Genomic DNA, 22,590 nt, shown 5'->3' on the forward strand with positions numbered 1-22,590 from the left:
GCAAAATTCAGGTCATTTGGACGTGGGTTGGTTGGATTTTTGATCAAAAGCGGAATGCGGAAGAATTTAGAACCTTAGGCTTGAATTCGATGAGTTTTGGTGATTTTGATGTTGTTTGAGGTGTTTTGAAGATAGGTATAAGTTTGAATAAGGTTATGAGATATGTTTGTGCTTTTGGTTGAGGTTCCAGGGGCCTCGGGGTGATTTCGGATGGTTGACGGGGAGTTTGAAGATTTATTGCAGCTGCAGATTGTGCTGCTTCTGGTATTTCCGCACCTGCGGATAGGGGACCGCAGGTGCGGCGCCGCATATGCGAAAGAGGGGCCGCAGAAGAGGACAGAGGTGCGCTTGGCTGGGACCGCAGAAGCGGTTGTGTGGCCGCATCTGCGAAGGCGCAGGTACGAAGAGCCCATCCCAAATGCGGAAAGGGCCGGTTAAGTGAAGAACCGCAGAACGGTTCATTGGCCGCAAATGTGGTACCGCAGAAGCGGTAATTGGACCGCAGATGCGGAAATGTCTGGACAGAAATATAAATTAGTTCCTTCTCGATTTTCAGAAGGTTTTCTCACTTTTTAACACGAATTTTGGAGCTTTGGGCGATTTTGAAGAGAGAAATCAAGGAGACATCATCGAGGTAAGGTTTTGGATTATGATAACTCATTTTTATGGTGTTAATGCATGGATTAGAGCTGTAATTAAAGGCAAAGTTAAGAAACTAGGGCTTAGAAACCTAGGCCTTTGATTGAGGTTTTTGAAGACCATTTGTGGTTGGATTTTGGAACTTTTTATATGTATGAACTCGTGGGGAGATAAGGGATATAATGATGTTAATTTTATCGAATTCCGAGACGTGGGCTCGGGGGTCGGGTTTTGGTAATTTTGGATTTTGTGATTTTTTTGATCATTTTCGAGTGGGCTTCGTCCCTTTAACATAAATTAATGGTTACGTTCTGATTTTGGTAGATTCGGAGCATCCGGAGATCGATTCGAAAGGCAAAGGCATTGCAAGCTAGATTTCGGACCGGATTGAGGTGAGTAATAATTTTAAATGTTGTTCTGAGGGTATGAAACCCCAGATTACACAACGTTCGGTTGTGTTGAGGTGACGCACACGCTAGATGACGAGTGCGGGGTCGTGCACCGTTGGGGATTGTGACTTAGTCCATCCCGAATGACCATTTTTCTGTATATTTGGTAGCTAATTGTTTGATATTATTATACTTTGGGCTAAATGTCATGTTTGGGCTTCATGCCAACTGTTTGAACCCTTAGTGTCACGATCCAGATTTCCCACCCTCGGGAGTCGTGATGGCGCCTACTCGTAGAAGCTAGGCAAGCCACGAACTTAGAAATCATTAACTCTTTTTGTTTTTAATTCCTTTTTAACCAATTAAATTTACCGGAAATAAACAAATAAATTACACCGAAATATGAAATTTAACGGAAGTCTTAAATAAAATATAAAACCAAAATATCCTGAAGACCAACACATGCCTCTAACCAGAACCTGGTGTCACAACATCCACGAACTGTCTAGGATTACTACAAATAAGTGTTTGAAAGAAAAGAACATAGTCTGTCTCGAGTACAAATGACAACAGAACATAAGACTGATAGAAGAGACGCCGGGCCTACGAACGCCAGCAGGACTACCTCGGAGTCTCGGACTGAAGGATAGCTCCCAATCTACTGGTGATGACCAAATGCTACTCCGGGGCCTGGATCTGTGCAAAAGAGCAGAGAGTGTAGTATCAGCACAACCGACCCCATGTGCTGGTAAGTGCCTAGTCTAACCTCGGCGAAGTAGGGACGAGGCAAGGACCAGACTACCAAATAGACCTGTGCAGTTATATAATGTACAGCGAAAAGTACAACAGGAATAAACAAGTAAGGATGGGAGGCGGAAACACGTTGCGGGGAGATAACAGTTCCGAATAAAGCATCAAGTAAGGAAAGGAACAACATAACTACAATGTCAACAAGAAACAGAAATCAAATAAGTGCACGGCATCACCCTTCGTGCTTTTACTCTCGTCCTCACCAAGCAATAATATAATGAAAACGTGCACGGCATCACCCTTCGTGCTTTTACTCTCTTTCCTCACCAAAGAAATTAGAATAATAAAATGTGCACGGCATCGCCCTTCATGCTTTTACTCTCTTTATTCACATATAATCAATAGAATTGGCACGGAATGGTACATCGTGCGGCACGGCATCACCCTTCGTGCTTTACACTCTTTCCTCACAATAGCAAACAATGCACGGAATCACCCTTCGTGCTTTAACACTCTTCCTCACCCAAACAATAATCACAAACAAGGGCAAGGGAAATAAACAAGAACATATAGGAATCCCGGCCAGGGAACAACGATTTAGCAATTAAATCCCGGCAAGGGAGCAACAAGTAAACAATTTAATCCCGGCAAGGGAACATTTCAACAACTCTTTCTCTATCTTTCACTTGTACTTCATAACTCAATTTACCACTTGAGCTAATGCTCCAAATGGTTCAATCATCTCATACTTTCACAATTCACAATATAACTCGAGCCAATGCTCCAAGATGTTCAAAGGTCTCAATTCCTTCCACAACTTTTCACAACAACTAGAAATCATCACCAAAGCATAAAGGATACAATGAAACCAAATATTCACGATGTAAAGACTCACGGTCATGATAGATCCCAACGTCTAGATAGTCGTAACCATGCCTATACGTCGTACACGACTAATACCACATAGCAAATAGGACTCAACTCCTAATCCCTCAAGCTAAGGTTAGACCAAACACTTACCTCGATGCCTTGAACACAACTCAAGTCTCAATTATGGCTTTACCCTTTGATTCCACCGCCAATTCGCTCGTATCTAATCACAAATTACTTAATTACATCAATAAGTGCTAAATGAATCAACCCCAATGCATGAAAATGAGTTTTCCAAAGTTTTACCCAAAAAGTCAAAAATTGCCCCGGGCCCCGTGGTCAAAACTCGAGGTTCGAACCAAAACCCGATTACTCATTCCTCCACGAACTCAAATATATAATTTGTTTTGAAATCGGACCTCAAATTAAGGTCCAAATCCCCAATTTTTGAAAAACCTAGGTTCTACCCAAAAGACCCAATTTCCCCCATGAAAATCTTTGATTTTAAGTTGATATCATGTTAAAAGATGTTAAGGAGTGAAAAAATAAGTTAGAAATCACTTACCAACGTTTTGGAGAAGAAAGGTTGTTTGAAAAATCGCCTCTTATGACTTGGGGTTTTGAAAAATGAGAAAATAACTGAAAATCCCGTCTATATATACATCTCTCAGGACCGCTGTGCGGACCGCACAAAACGGACTGCGGCCGCACAGCCCTTCCTGACCCTGTGCGGACCGCACAAAGTCGACTGCGGCGGCACAGCCCTCCACCGCGCCCGCATGAAGTCGACCGCGGACCGCACTGACTCCCTCCTCCGCGGCCGCACACTATTTTTCGCGGACCGCGCTAGCGGGTTCAGAGAGCTGAAATTGCTCTGAACCTGCAATATGTGAGTTTTTAAGCCTAAGACCTCCAGGAACCTACCCGAAACTCACCCGAGCCCTCGGAACTCCAAAGCAAAAGTGCATACTAACTCAAAAACATCATACGAACTTATTCGTGCGATCAAAACGCCAAAATAACATCATAAACATTGAATTAAACCTCAAAATCCATGAATTCTTTCAAACTTCATAAAACATCAAATTTTTCAATTTAGGTCTGAATCACGTCAAACGACGTCCGATTTCAACCAAATTTCGTAGGAATGACTTAAACCATATATAAGACCTGTACCGGGCGCCGGAACCAAAATACGGGCCCGATACCAACACGTTCTAATCAATTTTCATTTCAAATTTCCTTAAACAATTTCAGAAAATAATTTTACAAAAAAATTCATTTCTCGGGCTTGGGACCTCGGAATTCGATTCCGGGCATACGTCCAAGTCCCATATTTTCCTACGGACCCTCCGGGATCGTCAAATCACGGGTCCAGGTCCGTTTACCCAAAATGTTGACCAAGGTCAAATTTAGTCATTTTAACATCAAAACTTAGCATTTTCACAGAATTTCATACTTAAGCTTTCCGGCTACGCGCCCAGACTGCGCACGCAAATCAAGGCTACTCTAAATGAGGTTTTCAAGGCCTCGGAGACATAGAATTCAATTAAAAACAGGTGATGACCCTTTGGGTCGTCACATTCTCCACCTCTAAAACAACCATTCGTCCTCGAACGGACAGAAGAAGGAAGTACCTGAGTCCGGGAAAATATGAGGATAACGGCTCCGCATATCAGATTCGGACTCCCAGGTCGATGCCTCAGGAGGCTGACCTCTCCACTAAACACGAACAGAAGGAAAATTCTTCAATCTCAACTGAAGAATCTGCCGGTCTAGAATAGCTACCGGCTCTTCCTCATAAGACAAGTCCTTGTCCAACTGGACAGTGCTGAAATCTAACACGTGGGCTGGATCGCCGTGATACCTCCGAAGCATGGACACATGAAACACTGGATGCACGGCTGATAAGCTCGGCGGTAAAGCAAGTCTATAAGCCACCTCTCCCACTCGATCAAGAATNTATATCTCTTCACTGTCAACACTAGCATACTTCTCACTTGCTTCTGAGCTCTCTTCATCAGCATAGTCCATGTCTTCTGAGCTACTCTCTTCTTCTGAAGAAGAATCAGATTGTTGTCCATGTTTTAAATCATATACATAATCACTATTCTGCTCCTCTTCCAAGTTTGTGCCACTGATAAGCTTCAAATAATTACTTTGGATTTCTCCGCGGTCCATGTCATAGGTTGCTTCGACATTTTGTGAGTTGAACACATTTGCCTTCTCTTTTTGGTTTGATGTTTGCCCCACTTCCATTTGTTTCACATTATCAATTTTATCACTCTTTGTGCTCGTATCTTGTTTCATGGGATCTGGTTGGTCTTTATCTCCTTCTAGTTCCAGCACTCCACCTATCTCATGTTCAGTAACTGGTTTTTTCTTTCTATTCCTCTTCTTTTTCTTGGTGCAGCCCACAATCTCCTGAGTGGCCGCTCTTACCTTTTCTCCACATTTTTCTTTTCCTTTTCCAGGCACTTCCTCAAGTCGAGGGAGCTGTTGAGGAATGCTAGGTTCTTTAATGGTGATACCCTTATTTTGCTTATTGTTATGGTTGGTTGGCACTTCTTGAACATTACTACCTCTGTTAACTTCCATGTTGTGTTGTTGGCCTAATGGAATTGTCTGCCCTTTACTGCATCATGTGAGGAATTATTTCGATTCACTCCTGTGCCTTGCCGATAGTTTGATGTTACATTCTTTATCTTTGATCCTCTTTTACTCTTGACAGTTTGAAAATCATCTTCATCTTTGTTCACATTCTCCTCCTTTTTGGTTTGTTCTTCCCTTTGTAATTTGATCCTCTCAGCCCTGATCTTGTTTCTACATTGACTTTCCAGGTGTCCTTGCATCTTGCAATATAAGCAGTAGCTTGGAACCTTTTCATATTCAATGTCAAGCCATTTGCCATCATCTGATCCGTCAAGCCTTTTGTAACCAAGCCATATCTGATCCAATTTTGGTTTCAACAAATCAATTTCAACTTTTACTTTGGCGACATTTCCTCTAGACTTAGAATATGTCGCCTGATCAGGAGCAACTGCAACTCCCACCTCTGTTACTAATTTTGAAATAACTTGCCAGTTGAACAAGTGCCATGGTAGCTGGTGAATTAAAATCCAGACTGGAACAATGGACGTCTCTTCCTCCGGTTTAAAATCTGGAGTCCATTTTAGGATTTTCATTGGGGCCTCTCCAATATCAATGTATTCCTTGAAGAGGATGTGCTTGTAATCAACTTCATTGGAAAAATCGATATACACATGTTTAGGATCAAAGTAAGCAATCTTAACTGAACCAGTTAAATGGAATTGCCGGATGAAAACTTTTCTGATTTCCTCCATTGTAGGTTTCCCTCTATAAAACTTACCTATAATAGTAAGTTTGCATTCCTTTGCTAGATTTACAAAGTAATCCTCGGCAGAAAAGAAAACCGCAGGTTTACCTAAATGAGTGTCGTGTCGTATTTCGATTGGTGGATTTTCGTTGTTCAGTAATAGCAATTTCGTCTGAACAGTAGCAGCAAATGATGGTTTCGATACACTCTGTTCACCTCTTTTGTTACCCGCAGGGTCTTGTGCTCTGTTGCCCACAGGTGGGCCTCTCCCAAGCTGCATGTTACTCTGTGAAGAATTTTGGACTGGTGGGTTCTCATTCGGTTGTGTATTGGTAGTTTGAGGGGCTAGCTGGTGTTGATCGATATTGTTCTCCAATGTTTTGTCAGTCCGTGGAGGAGGTCGATCAAAGTTTGAAGAAATCTTTGGTTGGGCTGGTAAGTTGTTTAAGGTGAAAGATGTGGGGTGATTTTTGGTCTCATTGGTTGTATTGGTCCTGTTTCTGGTGGTCTCTGTTGCTTTGGTTGAGATGGTGGTTGTTTGGTTTGTCACAGTGGTAGTAGCCGTTGCGGGGAGGTTTGTAGGTGGGGGGTTGGTGTTAGTAGGATTGAGTAGGTGAATTGTCGAAATATTATGGATTGGGTCAGGTGGGGCAGGTGGGTGGGGTAGGTTAGTAGATTGCATTGTAGCTTAGAGAGAGATTATAGAGAGAAAGCAGAGAAAATTCTACTCTTTTGGTTTCGTTAAGTCTCATAATCCAATCCAATTTGGAATTGAATTGGAACGTCCAAATAGGACCCGACGGACCACGTTAAATTCCATAAGATATATTTTTGGAAAAAAAACTTTTACCCTAAGTAAATCATTACTTCAACCAAATAGGAAAAGGATTTATAGGTGATGCTATATAAAGGGTGATTGAGAAAATTTACCGCATTAATTCTTGAGAAGAAAAACACTTTGTGAAAGTGAGAGTGGGTGATGGAAAAGTGTTTCTTGTTCTTCTAATTTGAATTGAGATTTTTGAGAAAAATTTCAACACAATATTCTTCGTTCAATTTGTTCGCGGATTTTATTGATCAAACAGTTGATAGCAAGGATCAGTCTCGGTGTGGATACGCATAGAGTCTTCGCACTATCGAAGAATTATGTCTCAGATTCGATCTTTGACATGTAAATAAATTTTAAACACGAAAAGATCTGTCTAGGATTGTTATTGTCTTCCGCTACGTGTTACAAACACCTATATGCAATCTTCAACTTTCTCTTGAAATACTCTTGAGATAAGTTGGCATATTATCTCTGTGAACCCAAAAAAAAAAAGAATATTATCTCTAATTTGTATTCTTTTGGTATATTCTTTGTTATAGTCGACTTGCTTTTTGCCATTCATTGACGTAGGCATTGTTGTATTAAATTATTGTCTCTATATTCCTTTCATCATTAATTAATTCTTCTATTATAAAAAAGAATAAACATAAAAAGCGCAAAATATTCTTATCGATCTACTTGATATTCCGGTATTCGTCCAAGTAAAATTACATCACTGATGATTTATTAGGCTATGAGTTTAGAGAACCTCAATTTAACAGAACGAGATATCAAAATTATTTGAGTACCAAAAGATAGAAGAAGAAAGACTCTTTAGATAAGGAGATGCTCAATTGATGTTATAATACTTTCAAAAGCATAAATTTAAGAACCAAAATATCTTTAATGCAATTAACTCCTATAAATTAGATAAAAGGCAATTATATTTGTTTGTCAAGTATATGGGATAAAGAATACAACCTCTCCAAAAACTTTATAAGCTACTCTAGACTTAATTAGGCATCAACCCAAAAATAATTAGCTCCAATTAATGGATGTTAAACTGACATTGGTAAATTAGTGATTTCTATTGCTATTTTCTTTATTTATAATAAAAAATATTTAAGAAGTAAACATAATCGATAACTTACCGGTAATAGGCTTTAAAATTACCTAATAGTGAAGAATTGTTGTAATTAGCATTAACTACGTGGAATTAAAGAAAGATACTGTAATTACTAACTAGTATTAGTATCCGCACGATGTGCGGATAATATTATGATCCTGCTAAATTCTATCTATCTATATCTATATCTATATTATTATAAAAGCATGAATACAATGTTAGATTACAAAAATAACCTTTTAATATTAAGCATAATAACTCACAATAAAAGGACATAAGCGGAATTCTAGATATTAGCCTTATAATCCTATCAGTTTTAGACATATATAATACTACACGTTAGGAATCCTACATGATTACCTTTAGGAATCCTATTACTATAATTACTTTTAAGCTGTCTAATCCATATAAAATTGAACAAGTAAATATCTTTACTCATGTAATCCTATTACTTTTAGGATATACTTCTTAAAAATTCATATTACTAATTTAATTCGAAAACGTATTATAATGTCATATTACTAATTTAATTTGAGAATGTGTTATATTATCCAAAACCATTTAGAAAAAGGAGAGCCTATACTATTATAAAAATATAAACACAATATTAATATACCAAAATAGCCCTAAATATTAAGTGGAAGAACTCATAGGGAAAGGACATAACTATAATAACCTATTTTTGGACTACAATACCTTCTTTGCTAATTTTTAATATTTAAGATTTTAAAATTAATAAAATTTTATCTATTAAATTCTTATTAAAAATATGCAGAAAGGTTTAATATCAGTTTCATAAGAATCCTCCGTAATGGCAATACATTACCACTCCATAATGTCCAATACCCAAAAAAGTAAAAGTAATATTAAATGGACTGCATAAAGAGATAAAATTTGTAACGACCCGACCGGTCGTTTTGAGTCCTAGCGCTCTGTTCAGCAGTCGGAGGCCATGAACAGCTTCATTTCAGGTATTATGGCTTGAACGCGTGGTCGGAATTAAGTTCCGGGGAGTTCAGAGTCGATTTGGAAAGAGAATTCTTATTTCAGAAGCTTAAAGTGAAAGAATGAACTAGGATTGGAATTTTGAGTAAACGACCTCGGAATCAGGATCTGAAGGTTCCAGCAGGTCCGTATGATGATTTTGGACTTGGGCGTATGCCCGGTTTGGGGTTCGGATAACCCTGGAGCGTTTTGGCGCCTATTGCGGAAGTTAGCATTTTAGAAGAAATTTCATAAGTTTGGCTCGAAGTGTATTTCAGTGTTATCGATGTCCGTTTGGGATTCCAAGACTGTGAATAGCTCCGTATGGTGATTCTGGAGTTGGGAGCACGATCGGAAGTGAATTCGGAGGTCTGTAGGTCATTTTGGAGTCATTTGGCTAAAGATAGAAATTCGAAAGTTTCTGGGAAGTTTGACCGAGAGTTTGACTTTTTGGTATCGGGGTCGGATTCCGATTCTGGAAGTTGGAGTAGGTCCGTAATGACGAATATGACTTGTTCGCAAAATTTGAGGCCAATCAGACGTGATTTGATAGGTTTAAGCATCGAAAGTAGAAGTTGGAAGTTCTAAAGTTCATAAATCTTGGATTGGGGGTTGATTCATGGTTTTAGCGTTGTTTGATGTGATTTGAGGCCTCGAGCAAGTCCGTAATGTGTTTTGGGACTGGTTGGTATGATTGGTTGGGGTCCCGGGGGCCTCGGGTGGATTCCGGGTGGCTAACGGATCGAATCCGGAGTTTGAAGAAGGGCTGGAACTGCTGCTTCTGGTATTTCCGCTTCTGCGGATTTGGGACCGCAGAAGCGGCCCCGCAGAAGCGAGGAAGAAGCCGCAGAAGCGGTTGGATGTGAAGCAGCCCAGCACCGCAGAAGCGGCCCAGTTTCCGCTGAAGCGGTTCCGCAGAAGCGGGACCCAGACCGCAGAAGCGGTCCAGGCATTTTGGGCCAGGTTCGCAGAAGCGATCCTAATTCCGCAGAAGCGGTTTTCGCAGAAGCGATCAGTGCACCGCAGAAGCGGAAATAGCTGGAGGCAGAAGGTTGTTTTAAAATCGGGATTTGGCCATATCTCTTATATTTTTCATGGCTTGGGCGACTTTTGGGGAGCTTCAAGAGGGGATTTTCGTCATCAACGTTAAGGTAAGTTATCCCCACCTATTTTGAGTTAAATACATCAACTATGTATGAATTTGAGCATTTAAATTAGTATAAATTTGAGGTTTTGGTGGAAAACCTAGAAAATTAGTAATCTTGGAATTTAGCCACGATTTTGGGTATGGAATTTAGAGAAAATCATATATTTGAGTTCGTGAGTTTATGGGTAAAATTTATCTTCGAAAATTTTTGGATTCCGGGCACGTGGGCCCGAGGGCATTTTTGTCAACTTTTCGATCGGGGTTAGGAATTGTTATAAATTGGATTATAATGAGTACCTTAGCTTGTATTAATGGAATTACATAATTATTGGCTAGTTTTGGAGCATTGTGCATCGATTCGAGTCTTCGGAAGGTCATGGAATGCCAGTTATGGATCTTCGGAGCGAGGTGAGTCTCCTTTCTAACCTTGCAAGAGGGAATTGTCCCCATAAGTGAAATAATTGATTATGTGCTCCTATTTGCGGGCGCTACGTACGCAAGAGGTGACGAGAGTCCGTGCGTAACTATTATTATGCTATTGTCCGGGTAGTTAGGGCCTAAAAGCATGTTATAATTGGATTATTTATGAACCCATTGATAGCTTGAATTGCTTAAATCACCTTGGATTAGTAAATGAATTTAAAAGGAGATTAAACATCATTTTTCCTGAATTGTTAAGAAGAGAAATTGTTTTATTTGGATAAACATTCCCGATAAGTTCTTAATTGACTGTTTGAGCATGTATCTCTATGTGTACCTGCGTCGCATGCATGATTCGCGAGCAGGGTATGTGTTTATTTATGGAACGGGCCGAACGCCTCGGCAGATTAAATAGATGCATCTATAGGCGCGCCGTCGACCCTCGGCAAGTGCACAGTATATTTCTGTTGGATCGGGTCGTCGCCTCGGTGTGATTTGCGCATGTTATATTGTTGTTTGTAGATTTTAAATGTGAAATTTGCCTTCGTGGCTTGATATAAATTGATAATAATAAAGAGTAAAACCTTGAAAAATCCTTAGATTATTGTTGTAAGGTGTTTACCGTGTTTTCTGGTCTTCGTGATTAGAACTGCTATATAAATCCATGATTTCCTTCACACTTTTCAGTTATATTGTCAATTGACCTCTAGTAANCCCTCCACGAACCGACGATAGTAGCCTGCCAATCCCAAGAAACTCCGAATCTCTGTAGCTGATCCTGGCCTAGGCCAGTTCTTGACTGCCTCAATCTTCTTCGGATCAACCTGAATACCCTCTGCTGACACAGCATGACCCAGGAATGCAACTGAACTCAACCAGAACTCACACTTCGAAAACTTGGCATACAACCGACTATCCCTCAGAGTCTGAAGAACCACTATAAGGTGTTGCTCGTGCTCCTCCTGGCTGCGAGAATATATCAATATATCATCAATGAAGACTATCACGAACGAATCCAAATAAGGCCTGAACACTCGGTTCATCAAGTCCATGAAAGCTGCTGGGGCATTTGTCAACCCGAATAACATAACCAAGAACTCATAATGCCCATACCGAGTGCGGAAAGCTGTCTTAGGGACATCGGATGCCCTAATCCTCAACTGTTGGTAGCCAGATGCAAGTCAATCTTGGAAAATACCCCGGCACCCTAAAGCTGGTCGAACAAATCAGGTCAATCCTCGGCAGCGGATACTTATTCTTGACTGTAACCTTATTCAATTGCCGGTAATCAATACACATTCTCATTGACCCATCCTTCTTTTTAACAAACAACACCGGCGCACCCCAAGGCGAAACACTAGGCCTAATGAAGCCCTTCTCAAGCAAATCTTGCAACTATTCCTTTAACTCTTTCAACTTAGGCGGGGCCATACGATACGGCGAAATGGAAATGGGCTGAGTGCCCGGAACCAGATCAATGCAGAAGTCAATATCCCTGTCGGGTGCATACCCGGCAGGTCTGAAGGGAAAACCTCAGGGAACTCACGAACAACGGGCACAGAATCAATAGAGGGAACCTCAGCACTAGAATCACGAACATACGCCAAATAGGCCAAGCACCCCTTCTCGACCATATGTCGAGCCTTCACATAAGAGATAACACTACGGGTAGAATGACCAGGAGTCCCTCTCTACTCTAAACGAGGCATACCCGGTAAGGCTAAGGTCACAGTCTTGGCATGACAGTCCAAGATAGCATGGTAAGGTGATAACCAGTCCATCCCCAATATAATATCGAAGTCAACCATGTCTAAAAGCAACAAATCTACACGAGTCTCAAGTCCCCCAATCACCACAATACAAGAACGATGGACTCGATCGACCACAATAGAATCACCCACCGGTGTAGACACATAAACAGGAATACTCAATGAATCACTAGGCATGACCAGGTACGGGGCAAAATAAGATGATACATACGAATACGTAGACCCCGGATCAAATAACACTGAAGCATCTCTATCACAAACCAGAACCGTACCTGTAATAACTGCATCTGAAGCCTCAGCCTCGAGCCTGGCCTGAAGAGCATAACATCGGGGCTGGGCCCCACCACTCTGATCTACCTCTCTAGGACGGCCTGCTGTTGGCTGGCCTCCACCTCTAGCGGCCTGAGCTCCACCTCTAGTACCTCTACCTCTACGTCTAGCACCACTACCCCAACCTCTAGCTGGCTGGGCGAGCTGTGGAACATCTGGTGCCTGTACCATGGCACGAGAACCCTGATGCTGAGAGCTGCTCGGTGCTCGAGGGCAAAACCTAGCAATGTGGCCCATCTCACCACAAGTGTAACAAGTCCTCGGCTGATGAGACTGCTGGACCTGGCGGCCTGAATGACCACCCCAAAAACTCTGAAGCGGCGGAGCACTGAGAGGAGCAGGTGGTGCACTGTAGGAGTGCTGATCGGAATACTGCATATGGGGACCACGGCCACCCGAAGCTTCGTGAGAAACTTGAAGTGTTGACTGATAAGGCCTAGGAGGATGGCCTCTACCATATGAATCTCTGCCTCCAGACGAGGCACCACTGAATCTGCCTGACTGACGGGGTCTCATGTCTGCTCTATGACCACCCCCCTGTGATAATACCATCTCAACCCTCCGGGCCATATTGGCCGCCTCCTGGAAGGATATCTCACTCCCAGTCTCTCTAGCCATCTGGAGACAAATCGGCTGAATGAGTCCATTAATAAAACGTCTCACTCTCTCCCTCTCAGTGGGAAGTATGATAAGAGCATGACAAGCCAACTCAATGAACCTGGTCTCGTACTGGGTGACGGTCATGGATCCCTGCTGAAGGCGCTCGAACTGCCTCCGATAGGCCTCTCGCTGTGTAATGGGGAGAAACTTCTCCAGAAATAGCTGTGTGAACTGCTCCCAGGTCAGGGCTGGCGATCCTGCTGGTCTAGCTAAGCAATAATCCCTCCACCATGTCTTGGCGGATCCAGACAAGCGAAATGTAGCAAAATCAACCCCATTGGACTCAACAATCCCCATGTTCCGAAGAACCTCGTGACAACTGTCCAGATAGTCCTGGGGATCCTCAGTAGATGCACCGCTGAATGTAGTAGTGAAGAGCTTGGTAAACCTGTCCAATCTCCACAAAGCATCGGCAGACATGGCTGCACCATCGCTGGTCTGAGCTACCACACCCGGCTGAACCGCTACAACTGGTTGAGCTGCTGGAGTCTGAAACTGGGGAGCTACCTGCTCCGGAGTGCGAGTAGCAGGAGTCTGGGCCCCTCCTCCAACCTGAGAGACGGCTGGTGCTACAGGAGTAAACCTGCCCTGGTGACACTCTCCACGAGGCCTACTAGACGGACCAAAGCGTCCTGAAGAATTGGGGTGGCAATAAACCCCTCTGGGACCTGAGCTGGGCCCACCGGAGCTGCTGGAGTCGGAACCTCGTCATCAAAGTCAACCTGAGGCTCCGCTGCTGGTGCTGCTGCTCGGGGCTGAGCTCTGCCCCTACCTCGGCCTCTGGCACGGCCTCGGCCTCGCCCTCTGCCCCTCGTGGGAGCTGCTGCTGGGGGCTCGGGCTACTGATCGGTAGATGAGGAAGCGCGTGTTCTCGCCATCTGCGAAAGAACAGAGTAGGAATTCAATTAGCATTTGAGAAACAAAACCGCATGACAGGAAAGAACAAGTGTGAAGTTTTCCTAACTGCGTAGCCTCTGGGGATAAATACAGACGTCTCCGTACAGATCCCTCAGACTCTACTGAGCTTGTCCGTGAATTGTGAGACCTGTGTAACCTAGAGCTCTGATACCAACTTGTCACGACCCGAATTTCCCACCCTCGGGAGTCGTGATGGCGCCTACTCGTAGAAGCTAGGCAAGCCACGAACTTAGAAATCATTAACTCTTTTGTTTTAATTCCTTTTTAACCAATTAAATTTACCGGAAATAAACAAATAAATTACAGCGGAATATGAAATTTAGCGGAAGTCTTAAATAAAATATAAAACCAAAATATCTTGAAGACCGACACATGCCTCTGACCAGAACCTGGTGTCACAACATCCACGGACTGTCTAGGATTACTACAAATAAGTGTTTGAAAGAAAAGAACATAGTCTGTCTCGAGTACAAATGACAACAGAACATAAGACTGATAGAAGAGACGCCGGGCCTGCGAACGCCAGCAGGACTACTTCGGAGTCTCGGACTGAAGGATAGCTCCCAATCTACTGGTGATGACCAAATGCTACTCTGGGGCCTGGATCTGTGCAAAAGAGCACAGAGTGTAGTATCAGCACAACCGACCCTATGTGCTGGTAAGTGCCTAGCCTAACCTCGGGGAAGTAGTGACGAGGCTAGGACCAGACTACCAAATAAACTTGTGCAATTATATAATGTAAAGCGAAAAGTAAAGCAGGAATAAATAAGTAAGGATGGGAGGGGGAAACATGTTGCAGGGAGATAACAGTTCCGAATAAAGCATCAAGTAAGGAAAGGAACAACATAACTACAATGTCAACAAGAAACAGAAATCAAATAAGTGCACGGCATCACCCTTCGTGCTTTTACTCTCGTCCTCGCCAAGCAATAATATAATGAAAACGTGCATGGCATCACCCTTCGTGCTTTTACTCTCTTTCCTCACCAAAGCAATTAGAATAATAAAATGTGCACGGCATCACCCTTCATGCTTTTACTCTCTTTCTTCACATATAATCAATAGAATTGGCACGGAGTGGTACATCGTGCGGCACGGCATCACCCTTCGTGCTTTACACTCTTTCCTCACAATAGCAAACAATGCACGGCATCACCCTTCGTGCTTTAACACTCTTCCTCACCCAAACAACAATCACAAACAAGGGCAAGGGAAATAAACAAGAACATATAGGAATCCCAGCAAGGGAACAACGATTTAATAATTAAATCCCGGCAAGGGAGCAACAAGTAAATAATTTAATCCCGGAAAGGGAACATTTCAACAACTCTTTCTCTATCTTTCACTTGTACTTCATAACTCACTTTACCACTTGAGCTAATGCTCCAAAGGGTTCAATCATCTCATACTTTCACAATTCATAATATAACTCGAGCCAATGCTCCAAGATGTTCAAAGGTCTTAATTCCTTCCACAACTTTTCACAACAACTAGAAATCATCACCAAAGCATAAAGGATACAATGAAATCAAATATTCACGATGTAAAGACTCACGGTCATGATAGATCCCAACGTATAGATACTCGTCACCATGCCTATACGTCGTACACGACTAATACCACATAGCAAATAGGACTCAACTCCTAATCTCTCAAGCTAAGGTTAGACCAAACACTTACCTCGATGCCTTGAACACAACTCAAGTCTCAATTATAGCTTTACCCCTTGATTCCACCGCCAATTCGCTCGTATCTAATCACAAATTACTTAATTACATCAATAAGTGCTAAATGAATCAACCCCAATGCATGAAAATGAGTATTCCAAAGTTTTACCCAAAAAGTCAAAAATCGCCCCCGGGCCCACGTGGTCAAAACCCGAGGTTCGAACCAAAACCCGATTAACCATTCCCCCACGAACTCAAATATATAATTTGCTTTGAAATCGGACCTCAAATTTAGGTCCAAATCCCAAATTTTTAAAAAACCTAGGTTCTACCCAAAAAACCCAATTTCCCCCATGAAAATCTTTGATTTTAAGTTGAAATCATGTTAAAAGATGCTAAGGAGTGAAAAAAATAAGTTAGAAATCACTTACCAACGTTTTGGAGAAGAAAGGTTGTTTGAAAAATCGCCTCTTATGACATGGGGTTTTGAAAAATGAGAAAATAACTGAAAATCCCGTCTATATATACATCTCTCAGGACCCCTATGCGGACTGCACAAAACGGACTGCGGCCGCACAGCCCTTCCTGACCCTGTGCGGACCGCACAAAGTCGACTGCGGCGGCACAGCCCTCCACCGCGCCCGCATGAAGTCGACCGCGGACCGCACTGACTCCCTCCTCCGCGGCCGCACACTATTTTTCGCGGACCGCGCTAGCGGGTTCAGAGAGCTGAAATTGCTCTGAACCTGCAATATCTGAGTTTTTAAGCCTAAGACCTCCCGGAACCTACCCGAAACTCACCCGAGCCCTCGGAACTCCAAAGCAAAAGTGCATACTAACTCAAAAACATCATACGAACTTATTCGTGCGATCAAATCGCCAAAATAACATCATAAACGTTGAATTAAACCTCAAAATCCATGAATTCTTTCAAACTTCATAAAATATCAAATTTTCCAATTTAGGTCCGAATCACGTCAAACGACGTCCGTTTTCAACCAAATTCCACAGGAATGACTTAAACCATATATAAGACCTGTACCGGGCACCGGAACTAAAATACAGGCCCGATACCAACACGTTCTAATCAATTTTCATTTCAAATTTCCTTAAACAATTTCAGAAAACAATTTTACAAAAATATTCATTTCTCGGGCTTGGGCCCTCGGACCGGGCATACGCCCAAGTCCCATATTTTCCTACGGACCCTCCAGGACCGTCAAATCACGGGCCCAGGTCCGTTTACCCGAAATGTTGACCAAGGTCAAATTTATTCATTTTAACATCAAAACTTAGCGTTTTTCACAGAATTTCATTTTTAATCTTTCCGGCTACGCGCCCGGACTGCGCACGCAAATCAAGGCGACTCTAAATGAGGTTTTTGAGGCCTCGAAGACATAGAATTCAATTAAAACAGGTGATGACCCTTTGGATCGTCACATTTAGGGGATTTTAAATGACATTTTCCTCATTGTTGATTTCATATTGCTGCTCAGTCATGCTATATTTTCACTATTTTCAAAACTCAGCTATGTTATTCTATTTTAAACACATTAAATAATATTTTTAAAGATATTTTGAGCTGAGCTTCATATTTTACCGATGCCCGAGGGGCTTGTGAGATTCTGACTGTGTAAGGCCGAGGGCGTGTGCTGTGAGGATACTTTTGGGTCGGGCTGCACCCCGCAGCAATAATATACTGATTATGATAATGAGGCCGAGGGCCTGAGATTGTACGCCACGAGGTGGCTTGAGATTGATATGAGGCCGAGAGCCTGTTTATGATGCCACGAGATGGCTTGATATTGCACTTGGACCGTAAGGGACCCCTCCCGGAGTCTGTACACCCCCAATGAGCGCGGGTACCCATTGTGATATGAGATATAGCCCGAGGGGCTGGTTTTGTTGTTACTGTGCCCGAGGGGCCATTTATTATGTGTTTACCTTTTCTTGTTGCATTTTCATATATATAAATATTGTTGACTGTTAAAAGGTGTTATGAGATTTTCACTGCTTATCTATATTCACTGATTTTGCTAGGCCTCTTATAGCTTAATGTTGTGCCTTACGTGGTTTTATACTACTCAGTCTTCATTTATTTTTATTACTCACTGAGTTGGAGTACTCACTTTACTCCCTGCACCCCTGTGTGCAGATTCAAGCGCTACAGGTCCTGCTCCTGAAGGTTGATAGTTCCAGCAGGTCTTCGGAGATTTACTAGGTAGCTGCTTGACGATTCGTAGCCCAGTGCATTCTCCCTCTATCTTAGTTTCTTTTGATTCAGTTATGTCATAGTGGATTAGACTTCAGACTTTTAAGTTTTGTTTTAGATGCTCATGACTGATGACACCCCGATGTCGGGCTGTGTTGGTTTTTAATTCCGCAACTTATATTGTTATTTTGGGAGTTTATTTCTATTATAGACTTGGTATTTGTTATTTTAACTGCTTAAAGTGAATTGGTAGTGTGTCGGCTGGCCTTGTCTTCACGAGAGGTGCCATCACGACGGGGTTTGGGTTCAGGATCGTGACATATACATAATCTAAATAGATCTTAGATAAATCTAATCTATATATCTATTATTATATGTATATATTGATCCACTCATAGATTTTCTTCTGTATTAGCTAGAAATATGGAGGTAAAAAGTTAAAAAATATAGAAAAACATAAATTGAGATAACCTATGACTACTTATACTTTGGAGTAAGTTACAATGCAAAAAAAACTAAAATTTACTTAAGATATTAAAGATTTAATGACTTTAAAAATAAAAAAAATTCAAGCAGCAAAATAAATCTTACATAAAATATACAAATTATTTATAAGGTAAGAAAAAATTAAATAATCAGTNCTTTCTATTTAAATTTAAATAAATATTCTGTCTTTCAATTTAAATTAAATACTATAACAAATATTGTCATAATTTTCCAAGTGGCTTTATATCAGCTTGCCACTTGGCTTAAATGCACACTTGCTATATTGCCATGTGACTTTTTATTAGCTTATCGCGTTATTTAATGTCCTTACTCACTGCTCTACTTTTAGTATAATACAATGAATATAGTAATTTAATTTAACTTTGTTCTTTTGTTCCGTAGCTCCAATTGTTTTGTTTAAATTTATCAATAATATTATTTTCTATTTAATTATTTTATAAAACAAATTTAAAGTGTAGACCCCTTCACATTACTTTTATTCTCCTCTATATACATTATTTTCTATCATATAATATTTTAATTATTTTTCACATTTCGTGTTGTATCTATAATATACATATTATCATATTATTTTTCTAATTCTTTTGAAAATATGCCAAAGTTTAGAAGAAGAAGTTCTTTTATTATTTTCCATAAATCTACACTTTTAGTAATTATTATTTAGTATTATGTGCAATAAGCAATTATTTTCCTTTTGACTTTAATTTTTTTATAATTTAACTACATGAGAATTTTATTTACATCTTTATATTGTTAATTTGTTGCTTGGAGTTATTTTTATAATTTTTTTCAAAACAGCATTTGTATACATTCCAGAAAAAAATTACATTACAGTCCAATAGATGCTGACCATCTACACACCTTCACCTACAAACTCTAGCCTAAGTATTCCTTCTTAAGCTATGTATCTGACAATCCCAATCACAACAATCTAGTTAAGGATATTACAGAACAGTACAATACTAGCATTCCTAAGGGTAACAATTAATCTTCTCAAGAGCTCCTTTCCAATTCTGTATCGAGCCCTCTTTCATGTGTATGTGGATTGCTATTGCTTTGCAAATGTTGCTGACAATCACTGTGCCTCCCTGGAATCTTAGCTTGTTCCTTTCTCTCCATACAATATAGACCATCATACCAAAGACACAAGTGACTATCACACAATGCTCATTCCTCATTTTAGCACCTTTACTTATCCAGTTGACCTCACTCTGCCAGTCACGAATAGGTCTATCATACCCCAGCCATCGTAACAACCTCATCCATAATTCATTTGTCAACGAGCATTCAAAAAAGAGGTGATCAAAGGTCTCATCAGTCTGCTTACAAAAAACACACTGTTGTGGAGCTTGTATTCCAAACTTCAGCAGCCTCTCCACCGTTGCCAATCTTCTATGTAAAGCGAGCCACAGAATAAACTTGAATCTTGGATGCATGTGTGGCTGCAAAATAATACTNACGGATGTTTTATTTTATTTTCTTAACAGTAGATGCTCATGCACTTGTGACACCGGGTTCTGGGATGGTTTGAAGTATTGTATTAACTGCTTATCATTTAAATTTGATTTGGGACTATATTCTTTAAAAATTGCTAAATTTGAAGGAAAATCCTAGATTTCAAAAGTATTAAAACGAGATTTTGATTAAGTAATTCGGTTGGCTTGCCTGATAGCAGTGTCCGGCGCCACCACGACCCTTAGTGGATTTTGGGTCGTGACAATATCTATATTATATTAAAAGGAGAGTAGTGAAGCAAGTGGTTAAGCCAAGTGGCAAGCTAAAATGAAGCCACTTGGCAATTTTAGGACAATAATAATAATTAGAAATTATTAATTAAGACACGATTAATGGATGTAGTTGAATGAAATAGATCTTAGATAAATCTAATCTATATATCTATATTTATATTTATATATTGATCCACTCATAGATTTTCTTCTATATTAGCTAGAAATATGGAGGTAAAAAGTTAAAAATATAGAAAACATAAATTGAGATAACCTATGACTATTTATACTTTGGAGTAAGTTACAATACAGGAAAAAAAACCTAAAATTAAGTTAAGATATTAAAGATTTAATGACTTTAAAATAAAAAAATTCAAGCAGCAAAATAAGATCTTACATAAAATATACAAATTATTTATAAGGTAAGAAAAAATTAAATAATCAGTAAGTATTATTTTGATAACAAGAGTATAAAGTCATATTAGTATTAAAAAATCGGGCAAGCGAATATTTTCTACGTAATAAATATTTTTTTATATAATTAAACATTAAAACTTAATAAGAACAAGTCTTAGCATGGTAAAAATAGATATTAAATTCAGACAAGCTAATAAAAAACTACATGACAATGTAATAAAATTAAGTATTGAACAATATAATAGCAAAACTAAGGAACAAATAGAGAAAAAAATCAAAAAATTCATCATTCAAAAAAGAAGGTTAAAACTTATTTAAATTTGAGATGTGAAATTGTTGTTTAATTAAGTATGATAAGAAATGACATGCATGTGAATAAGGTCACATAACTAAAGTTTAATAGATAAAATGTCACGACCCAACCCCGGTCGGATGGCGCCCAACATACTGCTAGGCAAGCCCGACCATTTAGACAACCTTAACCGATTAATCACAGTGGATAAATAAGTTTTCACAACTAAAATACCAAGTTAAATGCGGGACAATCCTGAAATAAATTCTAACATCCGGAAAGCCCAATATATAATATACTATTCAGCCCATAGAATCTGGTGTCACAAGTCTGAGCCTCTAATGCATGAGTATTAACCTACTATATAATGTTTCTCTAGAAATGTGAAAAACAAATAAATAAAATAAAAGGAAGATCAGGACCGCGAACGCCAATTTGCAGCTACCTTGAATCTTCCGAATGTGATGCTAGGCAGAGAAAGATCTCACTCAGCCTCAGTGGGTGCGCCTGAATCAGCACACAAGGTGCAGGGAGTAATGTGAGTACTTCCAACCCAGAAAGTAATAAACATAAATACAGTTTGAGAATAAGAAATCCTAAATAGGCACAATGTGAAGCTATACACACAGCAACATGAACCAGTAGCATAATACAGTAAAACAGTGAAAACAATTATAGAATTATCACATCGGAATAAAGAATAAATGATAATTAAATATGCAATGCAACACATAAACCGGTACTCTCCGGTACCCGCTGCGGCGTGCAGCCCGCTCCATTTATTTATCGTCGACGGCGCTCACTGGGGGTGTGCAGACTCCGGGAGGGGCCCCTTACGGCCCAAGCGCAATAATAAGCCATATCGTGGCATCAAACAGGCCCTCGACCTCATATCAATATCAATATCATACCGCTGCGGCGTGCTGCCCGATCCCATACTCAGTCCAAAATCACATAAGCCCCTCGGGCACAATAACATACAAAATATTCAGCCCAAACTTCATTTAAAAATATTAGTTTAGTTTCTACTTTGAGAAAAATGGCTGAGTTTACAAAACAGTATTAAATACCAGGACTGAGTTCAATATTTATAATTATGGTAAGAAACCAGTAAAAATAATCCCTGAAGGATTATTGTAGTTGGCAAAAAGCCCAATTATGACAATTAATCCATTTTTATAAGGATATTACTAATCTACAATCAATTAGGTAGTAATTTTATTACGCGGGACGGACCAAGTCACAATCCCTGATGGTGCTCTACCCCACACCCGTTATCCGGCGTGCAAGTCACTTCACATAGCACTACATTGTGCAAATTCGGGGTTTTAAACCCTCAACACATCATTTACATTTATTACTAACCTCAAGCCGGCCAAAGTCCTAGCTTGCTATGCCTTTGCCTTTCGAATTAACCTCCTCGTGTACCGAATCTGATCAAAACCACAACGAATACATCACAATATGCTAATGGGACAATACCCAATCGAAAACAATCGAAAAAGAGTGAAATTCCCGAAATTAGCAAAAACACGAGCCCCAAGCCCACTCCTTGAAAATCAGTAAATTTACCATCAACGGATTCCTTATCTCGCCACGAGTCTATACATATAAAGAACAC

Source organism: Nicotiana attenuata, chromosome 10 (genome assembly GCF_001879085.1).
Source record: "Nicotiana attenuata strain UT chromosome 10, NIATTr2, whole genome shotgun sequence".
Classification (NCBI taxonomy): Eukaryota; Viridiplantae; Streptophyta; class Magnoliopsida; order Solanales; family Solanaceae; genus Nicotiana; species Nicotiana attenuata.